This window comes from Ziziphus jujuba, chromosome 12 (assembly GCF_031755915.1).
Source record: "Ziziphus jujuba cultivar Dongzao chromosome 12, ASM3175591v1".
Classification (NCBI taxonomy): Eukaryota; Viridiplantae; Streptophyta; class Magnoliopsida; order Rosales; family Rhamnaceae; genus Ziziphus; species Ziziphus jujuba.
In genome coordinates this window covers 20,574,918-20,589,191 of record NC_083390.1, presented here as the reverse complement: position 1 = coordinate 20,589,191, position 14,274 = coordinate 20,574,918, and the positions used below count along the sequence as shown (strand labels likewise).

General features: G+C 28.5%; 1 pseudogene; it reads left to right on the top strand.

Annotated features, from left to right (window-relative positions):
• Nucleotides 1–2,192: 2,192 nt before the first annotated feature.
• On the top strand, nt 2,193–14,045 carry LOC107429354 (beta-glucuronosyltransferase GlcAT14A-like; annotated as a pseudogene).
• The last annotated feature ends 229 nt before the right edge of the window (nt 14,046–14,274 follow it).

Here is a 14,274-nt window from a genome sequence, read left to right as displayed (position 1 = left end):
GTTTTAGTTATACAATCGTTTGTTATTGATTAATTGTATTCATTGTAATTGTAAATGATCATTATTTTTAAAATCTTTAATTAATAAGTATTATATTGTAGCTGGAAAAAATATTATTGTGCAGATAAATATATAACTATATTTAATAAATATGATTATAAATACGTAAAAAATGAAAAAAACGATAAACTAAGTGGGAAAAAATGTATTAAAACTAAGAAAAAGCAGGAAAAAAAAAAGAAAAAAAATGAAAGAAAATACTGTAAAACTGAATTTGGAAATGGAAAGTGTAATGGTCAAATTAGGAGGGCACGCATTCAACTTTGGCAATCTAATAAAAAATATATATTAAAAATTTTAAAAGACAAAAACATTTTGAGGGGACCACTGAGCCCTACTGCGTACATGGATTGGCTCACGTGCAGTTCAGCTGTTTTTTTTTTTTTTTTTTTCCTTTCTTTCTTTTGCGGATTCTTTCGGTTTTATCTGATTCGTTGTTCTCTTTTTGCTTTCAATTCAGAAACTGCATAAACTCATTAATTAACTGTTTAATAAGCTATTGCAAACTCAATGTGGGACCAGATGTTTGAAAAATGACTTGCTTAATTTCTTCATGTTACTGAACTTCTTTTACGACTGAAAAACTAAATAATATCTACTTATACATAAGATTGTTTACAAATTTTTATGAATTATAAAATAAGATTGTTTACAAATTTTTATGAATTATAAATCATGAAAAATTATATTTGGTAACAATTTTTACTAGATTTCTTTTTCCAATCAAAAGTAAATGACAAAAGTTGTCCAATCCGGGATTGTGTATATTAATTAATGTTTAGGGGCTCATGAGGCAAGGAAAGACCAACACACTACCAATCACAACACAGCACGGTTTAACATAATCTTATTTCTTTCTGTTTAACCTATATTATGTTGGACTGTTTAACGACTATGAAATAGTAAAATCACCTTGCATGTTTTAATTATTTTTAGAAGGGTTTTGGTACAAAAATTTTAAAAATTATAAATTGAAATGTGATGTGATAAGTTATAATTTTCCAAAATAAAGGAGAAAAAAAAATTTACTGCATCCTATTTTTGAAATTTTATGTGCATACAAAAATTTATCATAGTTTCTTCTATTTCCAAAATGAAATTTTTATCAAGTCCAAAAATTAGTATTTAGTTAAACATAAAATATGGTAAATATATTTGATTTAGGCTTAGCTTGGAGTTGTCGTATATTATGAAAAAACCAGTAAAAGTTTTTATTGAAGCAACAATAAATTTTACAACATAACATAAATAAAGGAGAAAATATACACAAAAAATAAAAAATAATCCTGACCTATACTTTTGAAATTTTGTATCCTTATAAGAATGTACCATGCCCCAAAAATTAATATTTAGATAAAAGTACAATATCAAGCTATATTTGATTTAATAACCAATTTGTTTTCCTTTAACCCTAAAATAGAGATATATATATATATATATATATATATATAAATTCTGACCAGTTTCATTCGCACTACAACAATTGTTAGGCATATTAGATTCTAGACATATCCACATTAAAACTTATTTTTGTTATTTACACTTATAAATTATGTTTATTTTATATTTAATGACTTAAAATAAACTTAGATACACTGAAAGAGAATTTTCCAAAAACTCCTAAGAAATTTGATATGTACAAAACTTGTCTCTGTTCTTCGTTGAGTATAGGGTCTAAAGAAACAAACACAAATCGAAGACAAAAAGTTGCAAGTGTTATTCGACAAACCGATTCACTGGTTTGGATTCATTCACTGTTGCGTGAGTTCGTTGATTTTGGGTTTAGTGTTCAAAAAATGATCTGTAAATTACATTCACAAAGTAAACCAATACACAAGGCCAAGATGATCCAGCCAAGAGGTGAGAATTAGTATGAGCATATTCAAAGCAAAACACTTTCAAAAGAGCTTAATTTTAGACCTAATTCTTCTGGGTGGTTCTCTATCTGTAATTGAGGCAATGATATAGAAAAATAAAAACACAAAAAAGAATAACATAGTTGTATAATGCATACCAAACGGTGAGACATCTTTTCCTTCGTACATCAAGTGAAGCAAACCAAAGAAAGTAGCCATCAGAAAGACAAAAATCTTGGTTGTGGACATCCCAAGAAATTAGAATTTGTTATGGAAATGGAAAAATCAAATCTTGAAGGTATGTTGCAAGGAATTGTCTATAATTTGTAGGTATATTTTTATTGTGAATTTTTCAATGGTTGTCGTAAATAGTCCTAAAAGGACTATTGCTTTCTACGTACATTTTTGTTGTGGATTTGTGTAATGATTGTGGAAAATAGTCCTAAATGTGACAGTCACTTGGTAATACATATTCATCCACCCAAAAAAAAAAATAAATAAATAAAAAAATGTAATAATATATTCTGTTTATAGAAGTCATGTTACCTTCTACAGATGTGCCATATAGAACTGACAGAAGCTTCATTAAAAAAAGAAAAAAAAGAAAAAAAAAAAAAAAAAGGGAACAAATACCTATGCAGCAGAAATGGCTGCCCACCACTTGGTGGGTGGCATCTTCACCCGACTATATGCATGTAAGGTCATCAATGAGCCCACACTAGCACTCGTGACTAATCGATGCCTTCCTCGTTTTACTACAAGAAAAAGATCAATTTAGTAACATTTCTTTTAGTGTCAGTTTTAGGTAAACTGTCATAAAATATAAATTTAGTAACATTTGGTCGAAAATGTCACTCCTTTAAAATATAGCTTAACATATAAACACATATATTTAGTAACATCTTTTTAAATATGTTAGTAAAATATAACTCAGTTACACTTGCCTGTAATGTCAATAAATTACTTTTACATATGAAAAATAAGGGTAACATTTTATTTATATGTCACTAATGAATTGGAAATATTAAATGAAATTTTTAATATTTGTGAAATGATTCATGACATTTATGAATGACACTAAATATCTTTTTAAGATTTTAATTAAAGAAATATATAAATAATCTTTAGTACTATTTGTGTTCTCATTTTAATTGTGACATTTGTTTAGTGACACTAAATATTTTGAGAGATTATATATTAATTATCATTAGTTTTTAACTAAAAACTAGTAAGTTAAATAAATAAATAAAAATTAAGTTAGGATATATGTTTCAGAAAAAATAAATACATAAAGTTTAGGATTACACTTAGAATTTCCTTATTTGTTTTCATTTATTCTTTTAATAAGTCTTATTGAATTCTTTCATCAAAAAAAGTTTATTGAATTTTGATTTTTTTTTTCGTTTCTTTTGAATTTTTTTTTAATTGTTTTTAAGGGCATAAATTGTTAGTTATATTAACCCAAAAAAAAAAATTGTTATATTTTTTTTTTAATTTTTTTTTCCAAAATTTAAAAGTTAAATGATGTTGCAAAATTTTAACCGTTGGATATGTTTGCATGATATATATGCCATGATTTGACTGAGTCAAAAATTAACTGAAAACCCCCCATTGTCGAATCATGTTGATTAAAACGAGGGTTGATTGGAGGGATATTTCTTTTTGCCTTTTATTAGGTATGGAGGAAGAAAAAAAAAAACAAAAAAAAAACTCTACAAATTCCGCAAGGACAAGGAAGGTGGGAGTTCTCTCCCATGGCCTCATCTCCTTATACATAGAGTTCATAATGTTAACATAGAAAAAAGAAAAAAAAAATGTGAGATAGTCCATTCCCAATGGCGTTTGATATGAAATTAAGCTTACTTGGATTTAAGGTATGTGGTATTTCTATAAATTTTTTTTTTAATTATGCTGTTAAATTTCCGTAGATTTTTGTGATTTCTGTTGTTAGTTTTACAATTTAGGTTTTGTGTGGTTGTATATAATTTGGATCAAGTTTGAATGGAACTTTAATTAATTCTACCAATTTTTATTTTTATTTTTTCATTTTTATTGTTTTGATTTCTAATGTTAATTTATTAGCTGTTAAAGTTTGATGGGTTTAGATTATCTGAAATGTGGTTGTATTTCTAATGTCAATTTGGATAAGATAACACAAGTTTCTTACTAATTTGCTCTGGCTTTTTGGGGACTTGAATTATAATCAAGCTTTTAATGCAGATCTGGCTGAGTTCGTTTGGGAAACTTTTTAGCATATAGTGTTCTATATTAAATGGAAGTTTCTTTTGCCATCTGTGTCTAGTTAAATCGAGGCTGAATATGATTGTACATTTATTTTGAATATTCTAAAGAATGATATTTGCTTTTAAGAAAGTGAGAGGCATTTTAGTGTTATGAATGTTAAAAAGGGGAAAGCGATAGAATGGAAAATGGAAGGGAGGAAAGGGGAGTGACATTTAGTTACTATTATATGTAGTGTTGCCCTGGCTTTTGATTTCTGAACATTATAATGTTACTAGAGCTTTGGGGTTGAGGGATGGCTTCCAAAATTAATGCTGCATTTTCTTTTTTAGAGAATAGTACTACCTTACCTAAAAGAGAATTTCATACTTATTTGAATTTGAGTTTGATAGGGTTTATTTTGTCACCTTTATGATGTTTGAAAAATTTAATGTCAATAGTTTTAGTTGAAAAGTTCACTTGGGAGATCATGTTTTGATCCTCTGTTATATATTTAAAGGCACCTTTGCAATCTTTTGGCAAATTCGTTTATATATTTGTTTGATGATCTAGCATCAATTTTGAACTTGTTAATTTACTAGGATATGTGGCAGGCAACGATATTCAAAGGTTTGTCTTAAACTGTGTTCATATGAATTACTCTAGAGTATTTTATTGCTCATGTATATTTTGCTTATTAGTTAATGTCGGACCAACTTCGTTACTCTGAAAAAGGACAACAATTTCTCTATTAGTAATCATGAGTCTCTTCTTCCAACCTTAGAAAGTGATAAAAAAATCGTACTACAAAGAAATAGCTTGATTAGGTTGGATTGCATGTAAAGATATGGAGTCAGAAATAACTTTATAAGCAGGACAGAGCAAAGTAGCTATTAGTACTATGCGAAAATTGAGATCTAGCGATACTAATTTAGCTATGCTACGAAACAAATGCGTGTATAAAAACAAAACTGCGACATTAAGGCTAATGCATCCATTAAAATTCCATAATATACGACGCATTCAAAAACTGTCGAAGCCAAACAGTCGCTAAAAACAACAATACGCGATGCTACCTTTCAGCGTCGCTGAATATGCGGCTAAACAGAGTCGCCTTTAATATTGTGCATATATTTTTTCTGAATTATATTATTTAAATGCTAGACTCATACAAAATGATTAACCAACCACTTATCTATTTTACATAATAACAAAATTTAATTATATGAATACTAAAAAAAAGATGAAAATAGACGACCTTTATAATATAAAATGCATCATTTAATATTTGATATGAAAAAAATGGGAAATCGCTTAAACTTGCAAAAAAGCAATATAACTCATGTACAATTATTTTCTGTTAATTAAACTTACAAATCTCTTAAATTGTATTTTTATTTTTTTTTTTAAGATAAAAGGAACAGGCGACACAACTACTTCATTCCATGTTGCCTATTCCTTTTTTTTCTCTTTTTTTTTTTTTTTGAATAATAGGATTTTTTTTAATTTCAAATAACCAGTGAAAATATTTAAGCAATATAACTAAGATTGTTATTCAATTATTTAATTTTTCATGTACAGTTTATTTTCTGTTAATTAAACTTGCACATCTCATGTATTTTTTATTTTTTATCTTTTAAGATAAAGTGAACAGGCAACACAACAGATTCATTCCGCATTGCCTATTCCTTTTTTTTTTCTTTTTTTTTTTTTAATCAATGTGATTTTCTTTCAACTTTAAATAACCAATGAAAGTATTTAAGCAATATAAGGTGGTTTTTTTTTTTTTTAAGATTTTTTAAGATAAGGGGAATAGTCGACGCAACTGTTTCATTCCCCGTAGCCTATTCTCTCTCTTTTTTTTTTTTTTTTAATCAATATAATTTTTTTTCAACTTCAAATAATTAGTTAAAATATTTACGCAATATAATTGAGGTGGTTTTTTGCTTCTTTTTTTATTTATTATTTTTTTAAAGATATAGGGAACAGGTGACGCAACTGCTTTATTTCGGATTGCCTATTCTCTTTTTTTTTTTTAATTATTTTTTTTTCTCAATCTGATTTTATTTCAACTTCAAATAACTAGTGAAAATATTCAAGCAACATAATTGAAGTAGTTTTTTGTTTTGTTTTGTTTTTTTTTTTTTAAGATAAAGGGAACAAGCGACACAACTGCTTCATTCCGCGTTGCTTGTCCCTTTTTTTTTTTTTTTTTTTTTAATCAATCTAATTTTCTTTCAACTTCAAATAACCAGTGAAAATATTTAAGAAATATAACTAAGGTGGTTGTACAATTATTTTGTTTTTCATGTACAATTTATTTTCTGTTAATTAAACTTGCAAATCTCTTCAATTGTATTTTTTTCTTTTTTTGTTTTTTTTTAAAGAAGAAGGAACAGGCGACGCAACTGCTTCATTCTGCATTGCCTGTTTACCTTTTTTTTTTTTAAAAAAAAATTAATATAATTTTCTTTCAACTTCAAATAACCAATGAAAATATTTCAGCAATATAATTGAGGTGTTTTTTTATTTTTTATTTTTTTTATTTAAGGATAAAGGGAACAGGCTACGCAACAGCTTTATTCCGCGTTGCCTATTATCTTTTTTTTTTTTTAATCAATTTGATTTTCTTTCAACTTTAAATAATCAGTAAAAATATTTAAGCAATATAACTGAGGTGTTTTTTTTTTAGATAAAGGGAACAGGCGACGCAACTACTTTATTATGTGTCGCTTGTTCTCTTTTTTTAATCAATGTATTTTTTTTTTCAACTTCAAATAATCAGTGAAAATATTTAAGCAATATAATCGAGGTGATTGTACAATTATTTTATTTTTCATGTACAGTTTATTTTCTGTTAATTAAACTTACAAATCTCTTAATTTGTATTTTTGTTGTTTTTTTTTAAAGATAAAGGGAATAGGCGACACAACTGCTTCATCCCATGTAGCCTGTTTCTTTTTTTTTTTTTTTTAAATTAATCTGATTTTCTTTCAACTTCAAATAATCAGTGAAAATATTTAAGCAATATAACTGACGTGGTTTTTTTTAGATAAAGGGAATAGGCGACGTAACTACTTCATTACGCGTCACCTGTTCCCTTTTTTTTTTTTTTTTTAATCAATGTGATTTTTTTTTTCAAATTTAAAAAACCAATGAATATATTTAAGTAATATAACTGAAGCGGCTGTACAATTATTTTGCTTTTCATATAGAATTGATTTTTCTATTAATTAAACTTACAAATCTCTTAAATTGTATTTTTCTTTTTTAAAGATAAGGGGAACAGGTGACGCATTTTCTTAAAAAAAAGTCACCAAATAGAGGAAAATGTGACGCATCTTTTTGAAAGATGCATCGCCTTCTCTCTTTTTTTTTTTTCAATTTTTTTATTTACATGTATGTCTACAAACTCATAAGGGAACAGGCGATGCATTTTTTTAAAAAGAGTCGCCAAATAAAGGAAAATGTGACTCATCTTTTTGAAAGATGCATCGCCGTTTCTTTTCTTTTTTTTTTTTCAATTTTTTTATTTACATGTACGTGTACAAACCCATAAAAAAAAAATTAGATAAGGCCATGCCAAAAAATTACACTCTCAAAAAATCACCACACCACCAGACCAAATGACTTAGATATAATAATACAATAAGAACTAGCTGATATAGTTTTAGGCGACGCATTGTTTTAACAAAGAGTCGCCAAATAGAGGAAAAGGCAATGCATTTGTTGAAATCAGATAGGACCATGCCAAGAATTGAACCTAGAACCTCTTACACTCTCAAAGAATCACCACACTATCAGACCAAATGACTTGGATGTAATAATACAACAAGAACTAGCTAATATAGGTTTAGACGATGCATTGTTTTAACAAAAAGTTGCCAAATAGAGGAAAATGCGACATATTTTTCAACAATTGGGTCATCTTTTCTTTTCTTTTTTTCAACTTTTTTATTTACACATGTACAAACCCATAAAAAAAATAAAATCAAATAGGGTCATGCCAACAATTGAACCCAAAACCTCTTACTCTCTGAAGGAATAATACAATAAGAAATAACTAATATAGTTTTAGGCGATGCATTGTTTTAACAAAGAGTCGCCAAATAGAGGAAAAGACCATTTTTCAACAAATGCATAGCCTTTTCTTTTCTTTTCTTTTCTTTTTTTTCAATTTTTTTATTTACACATATACAAACCCATAGAAAAAATTAAATCAGATAAGGCCATGCCAAGAATTGAACCCAGAACCTCTTACACTCTCAAGAAATCACCACACCACCATATCAAATGACTTGGATGTAATAATACAACAAGAACTAGCTAATATATTTTTAGGCGATGCATTGTTTTAACAAAGAGTCGTAAAATAGAGGAAAAGGCGACGCATGTTTCAACAAATGTGTCACCTTTTCCATTTTCTTTTTTTTTTTTAATTTTTTTATTTTTTTATTTACACGTGTACATACCCATAAAAAAAAATAAAATTAGATATGGCCATGCCAAGAATTGAACCCAGCGGCTCTTACACTCTTAAAGAATCACTACACCATCAGACCAAATGATTTGGATGTAATAATACAATAAAAACTAACTAATATAATTTTAGGTGACGTATTGTTTTAACAAAGAGTCACCAAATAGATGAAAAGGCAACACAGTTTCCAATAAATGCGTCGCCTTTTCACCCAACCAATTTTTATATTTTTTTTTAATTTGAAAGTTGTTTTTACTAATTTTTTTAATTTTGCAAATATGCTTCTTTTTTTTTTTAATTGTAGATCAGCAATCAAAAAAACTAATTAAAGATAAAAAAATAAAAATAAAACATGGAATAGACGACCCTTTTTAATGGAATTGCGTTGCTTGTTCTTTCAATTTTTTTATTTTAAAAAAAAAGCAATCTAATAGACTTTTAATTTTTAAAAAAAAGTAAGCTATCATTGAACACAAACACATGAAAGTTAAGCTCATTTAACATACTTATGTAGATTAATTGGTCAATAAATACTTGTTGAATTAGAATTTTATATTCGGTACCCTATCTCAAATTAGGTCTTGAGATATTTTGTGTCTCGTCTATACACATATATGTGAATAATTGAGAATAATATTGACAAAACTATTTACTGTTTTTAGATCAATGGAATTTATGTTCATTGGATTGCTATATGAATATATTTGTAGATAAACAATTAAAAACTATTTAAATATTATAAAAAAATAAAAAAATAGAATAGGCGACGCTTTTCGACCATAATGCATCATTTGATCACACAATTCAAAAACAGACGACCCTTCTTGAAGAAAATACATCGCCTGTTCTCTCAATTAAAAAAAAAAACAAAAATTTTAAAAGACATACAAAATTTTATAAAGAATAAAGATGTACTTGAAAAACAGAAAAATAAACAGCAATCTTTGATATTTTACTTTGTATTTTTAAGAAATATTTTTAGTATTTATATGTAGATAAAAAAAAAATTAATCAAAGAAAAAAGATGAAAATGTGAAAAAAGACGACGCTTTTAATTGTAAATGTGTCGCCTGTTCTCTTAATTAAAAAAAAAAATATTTTAATACTTGCAACTTTTAAAAGCAAATAAATTGTACTTCAAAAGCAAATTAATAACTATTAGAAAAGGAAAAAATAAAAAATATCTGGCAAAACTCTTTTTGCTTTTTATGCGTCGCTTGTGCCATCAAACTTAAAATAGGCAACACTATCTGTTGTAAATGCATACCTTATTCCCTTTTTTTTATAAAAAAAAAAAAAATTGAAATTTACAAGATTTTAAAGTAAATAAATTGTACTTGGAAAACAAAATAATTAAACTTCTACTTTGGTAATTTTGTTTCACATATATAAGAAATATTTTTAATATTTATTTTTAGATGAAGAATAAAAAACTAATTAAAAAAATAATGATATTCATGGAACAGGCGATGCTTTAAGATGTAAATGCGTCGCCTGTTCTCTTAATTTAAAAAAAAAAAAAGAATCTTCAAAAGGATCTCCTTTTTGCCATTTATTGAAAATTTTTGGCGTGTTCTAAAATTTTTACGCGCACTTTTGAATTCCTTTTCTTTTTTAAAACTACATCAAGTACACTACCTAATAGATATTAGATTTGGAAGCAATCTAAGAGAGACTTGAAGAGTGTAAGATTTCGGATTTCATTTTTCATTTGCCTACGTTGCTGTCAGGAAGCTGGATTTCTTTGTGTTGTTCTTGTGATTAGCTGGGTTTGTTCTTTCTTTGTCTCCATTGTTTAGATGAGTTTCTTTTTTCTTTGTGGTCGGCAGAGACATGTGGTGGGTTGTGTTTTTTTTTTTTTTTTTTTTTTTAACCGCAGGTTAGGTTCGTTGGATTTTCTTAATCTTGCTTTTATAGATATTATGTTTATGATATTGGTTGACATTGTTTTGCTAAGTTCAACAAGTATTTTATGTTGAAGATCAACTTTATTTGAGTTGGTCTGTTGTTTTAACTGAACATCGTACTTTTGTTGAAGAAGATGTTCTTGGAGATACTACGATGGCTTACGATCCATTTATCATATAGTTGTCAAGTGTTGATGAAAATGATAATGAGGATAAATGTGAGAGTGGCTATGTTTGTAATTACTGTGAGGGATATGGATAAACAATATCTTCTAAATAAATTGGTACGTATATTTATTAACTTATATTTTAAATAATATTTATGACATTTATTATTATTCGTTTAATTATTTTTTGATCCGCTTCACTATGTGTTTTCCACTTTTAATTAGGATAAATATGCCTTGCCAAATCTTAAGAACAATGGTAATTTTCTTTAAATTTTCATTTACTAAATTACAAATTTAATACCGATTAATATTTATTTATTTTGCATAAGGGTTAATAATTTTTTTAATTTTTCCATATGCAGTATGAGGATATAATATCATCAACAAGAGGACGTCAACTTCCATCTCACTGAGTATGCATTCACGGAAGTTTAATTAATATTGAATTTGCTTTTGCACATATAATAGTTTACCAATGAGATAATATTTAATTTATTTGATAATTATTTTGTTATGAAAAAATATTTATTTTAAATTTTTTGTATTCTAATTATTTTGGATGAAGCCAGTTTTAGTTTTTTTGTATTTTAATTATTTTTATACTTTTACTATTTTAATCAATTTTCACAAAATTAAAAATAAATAAATAAATAAAGGGCGATGTATTAAAACAAACAACGTGATCTAATATACTTGGCAACATTGTTTTTCAACATTTAGCGACGTTTCATGAAGAGTCTCCTTTCATTGGTTATTTTTAGTAATGCATATATTTAGCAACGCTTTAAAAGACAGTCGCTAATAGATTTTTTAGCGACTATTTCGTATAGCGTAGTTATAAGTGGAACATCAAATCTAACGCATAGTTGAAAGCGTCGCTAAAAATGTGTTGCTAAAAATCTAATCGAAAATCTGACTTGTTTTCGCGACAAGACATTAGGAGACACAGCGTAATACGTTGTTCTTTATTTTGTGCGACGCATTAATTGCGTTATTTATCAATGCGATTCTAGTAGTGTAGTAATTGATAATAAAAATACTAAAAATTAAAATGAAAAAGCTTCAAGGATTTTCCAAATCTCAATCTTGAATCTTTCTTAAGCATTTGTAATGCCTTGTATTATGCTTCCCATCTGAAGTTGGCGCCTTTTATAAGGACTTTTTATGGTGATATTGGGTGCTAATTTTGATGATGGTCCAAATGGAATATTATTCTGGATCCTAATGTTGATGAGTGGTCTTACTGGCAATTTTGTCTAGTTTGTCCTAGGAAGACACACCTTATTTTCTGGATACATGATCTCTCTTTTAGTATGTGACCTTTTTTCCTTACTTTCTTCTACCAAAGTCTTGCTGGCATCTCATGGCACATGTTGTTCTAATGCTCATTGACTTCCCATAACTAGCATTAGACTTGCTGTAGGCTTATATTTTCTATATTGTGTTTGTTATCCTGTGCATTATAATTTCTCATATCTATTCTTATTTTCTAGTGTTTCCCCTATAGATTATTCTTGCTTGTTAATATTGCTACCTTCACCCATCCCCCTCCCCCGTAATTTCAGATCTCTCTCTCATGTATTCTCTTCCATTAGAAGAGATTTAAATTTCATTTATCACACCAGTGACCATGGATGGAAAGAATAGGCAAATCCTCTTTGCTAATTTTAGTTGTAGTTTTACTTGTAATGTAAGTTCATTTGGATCACTAGTTTTAATTTTGTAATTTTTATGCAGATTTCAGAAGGTGCAGCCTATTGCAGTTGACCCAAGTATATACCTAGCTAGGAGGAGCCAAATTTTTCATGCTACAAAAAAGCGGAAAACTCCTGATGCATTTAAAGTTTTGACAGGTACAGTCTCTTTAATATCTTCTCTCTCATTCTCTATTATACTTGCTGGGAAAATATGTATGAATATATATGTGTAAATACATGTGGAAAAATTAATACAAAAATAAATAAAGTTACATAAAATAATTAAAACATATTAGAACCTGTAGACCTTTATAATTGATTTGCTTTCTGTAAAATTAACCAAGGCCTGTATAGTACCACATTGTCCTTAAGACGTTTTTGCCCACCGGTGCAGGAGTTTTCTGACAAACATCTTCCAGGATACAACGGTTGCAAGATCTTGGACATAGCACCTCCAAAACTTTTCCTTCGAACTTTTGCATACCTTCACTTTACCATCGTCACTATTTTCTCCTGTTTTTCACGTGAAGAACTCAAGAACTTTTCTTTGTGTTTTTTCTCAAACTGCCAGAAAGTTAAACCAACATGATCCCACACAAATCTCAACTTAGAGATCCTTTTTCCTGTAAAACTCTCAACCCACTTATTTCAAAAAACTACTTTATTTATTTATTAAAATAAATATTATTTTATCAAAACTCAACCAACTGAAAAAGACCCAAAGTCCAAATCATTCACACATGTGGGCCTGGGCGCAAACTCTAACAATACTTTCTATCAAATTGAAGTTGTCTTCTGAGCCTAACTTTTCTTAGTTTGCAGGTTCGCCATGGGTTGTACTAAGCCGATCATTTTTGAAATTCTGCGTAATTGGTTGGGATAACCTACCCTGAAACCCGCTTATATGCATTTTACAAATGTACTTTTGTCTGAAAAAGGATATTTTCATTCTGTTATATACAATTCACCATAGTTCAAGAACATGATAGTAAGCAGCGATTTGCGATATATGCATGATATGGGACAATCCCAGAAGATTGGAGCCTCACTTCTTAAACACTTCTGATTTTGATTAAATGGCCCAAAGTGGAGCTGCATTTGCAAGACAATTCAAGAATGATGATCCTGTCCTGAACATGGTCGATGAAAAAATCCTCAAGCGTGGGCGTAATCGACCCATCCCAGGTGCATGGTGCTTTGGCAGGAAAATCTGGTTCATGGATCCTCGTTGACGATGGGGTGATGTCAATATCATGAAGGTTGATCCTTAGGCAAAGAAGTTTGAAGAGTCCATTACTAACCTCCTCGACGACTGGAATTCGCAATTGAATCAGTGCAAATGAAGATGCTGGACTTCACATTAGAATTTTTAATACTAGGTGTCGTCTTTGCATCTGACTCGTAGTTTGGTTTGCGAGACTGCCATCAATTCAGATTACATTTTTTGGTTTGTAAAGCGTAATTTTTGAGAGTTGCTCTAGCCACAGGTACTTCAAGGCAGGGTGGAAGAGGGAATGGAAGTGAACTTACTTGATTTTAGGCTACATGTAGCCAGGGGGACAAATATTCAATGTGGACAAATATTCAATGTGGAGCCACCAATAGCCATTGAATAAATAGAGAGTCTTCTTTGTCTTGCCCATTTGCATGCCCTTTGTATTTTCAGCGTTTTGGGATTATATAGTCCATTGGTGTTGAATATTTGATTAGCATAACCAATAATGCTATGAGAAATTATTCAATGCACAATGTGCACCAAGTTGGATTCTGATTTGGTGCACATAGTAAATGAAATGATGCCAAATGTCAAAAATAAAAATATAAATTAGTAGCCCTAATTAGCCAAGATTGACGCCGTTCCTAATCCATTGATTTAAAAAAAAA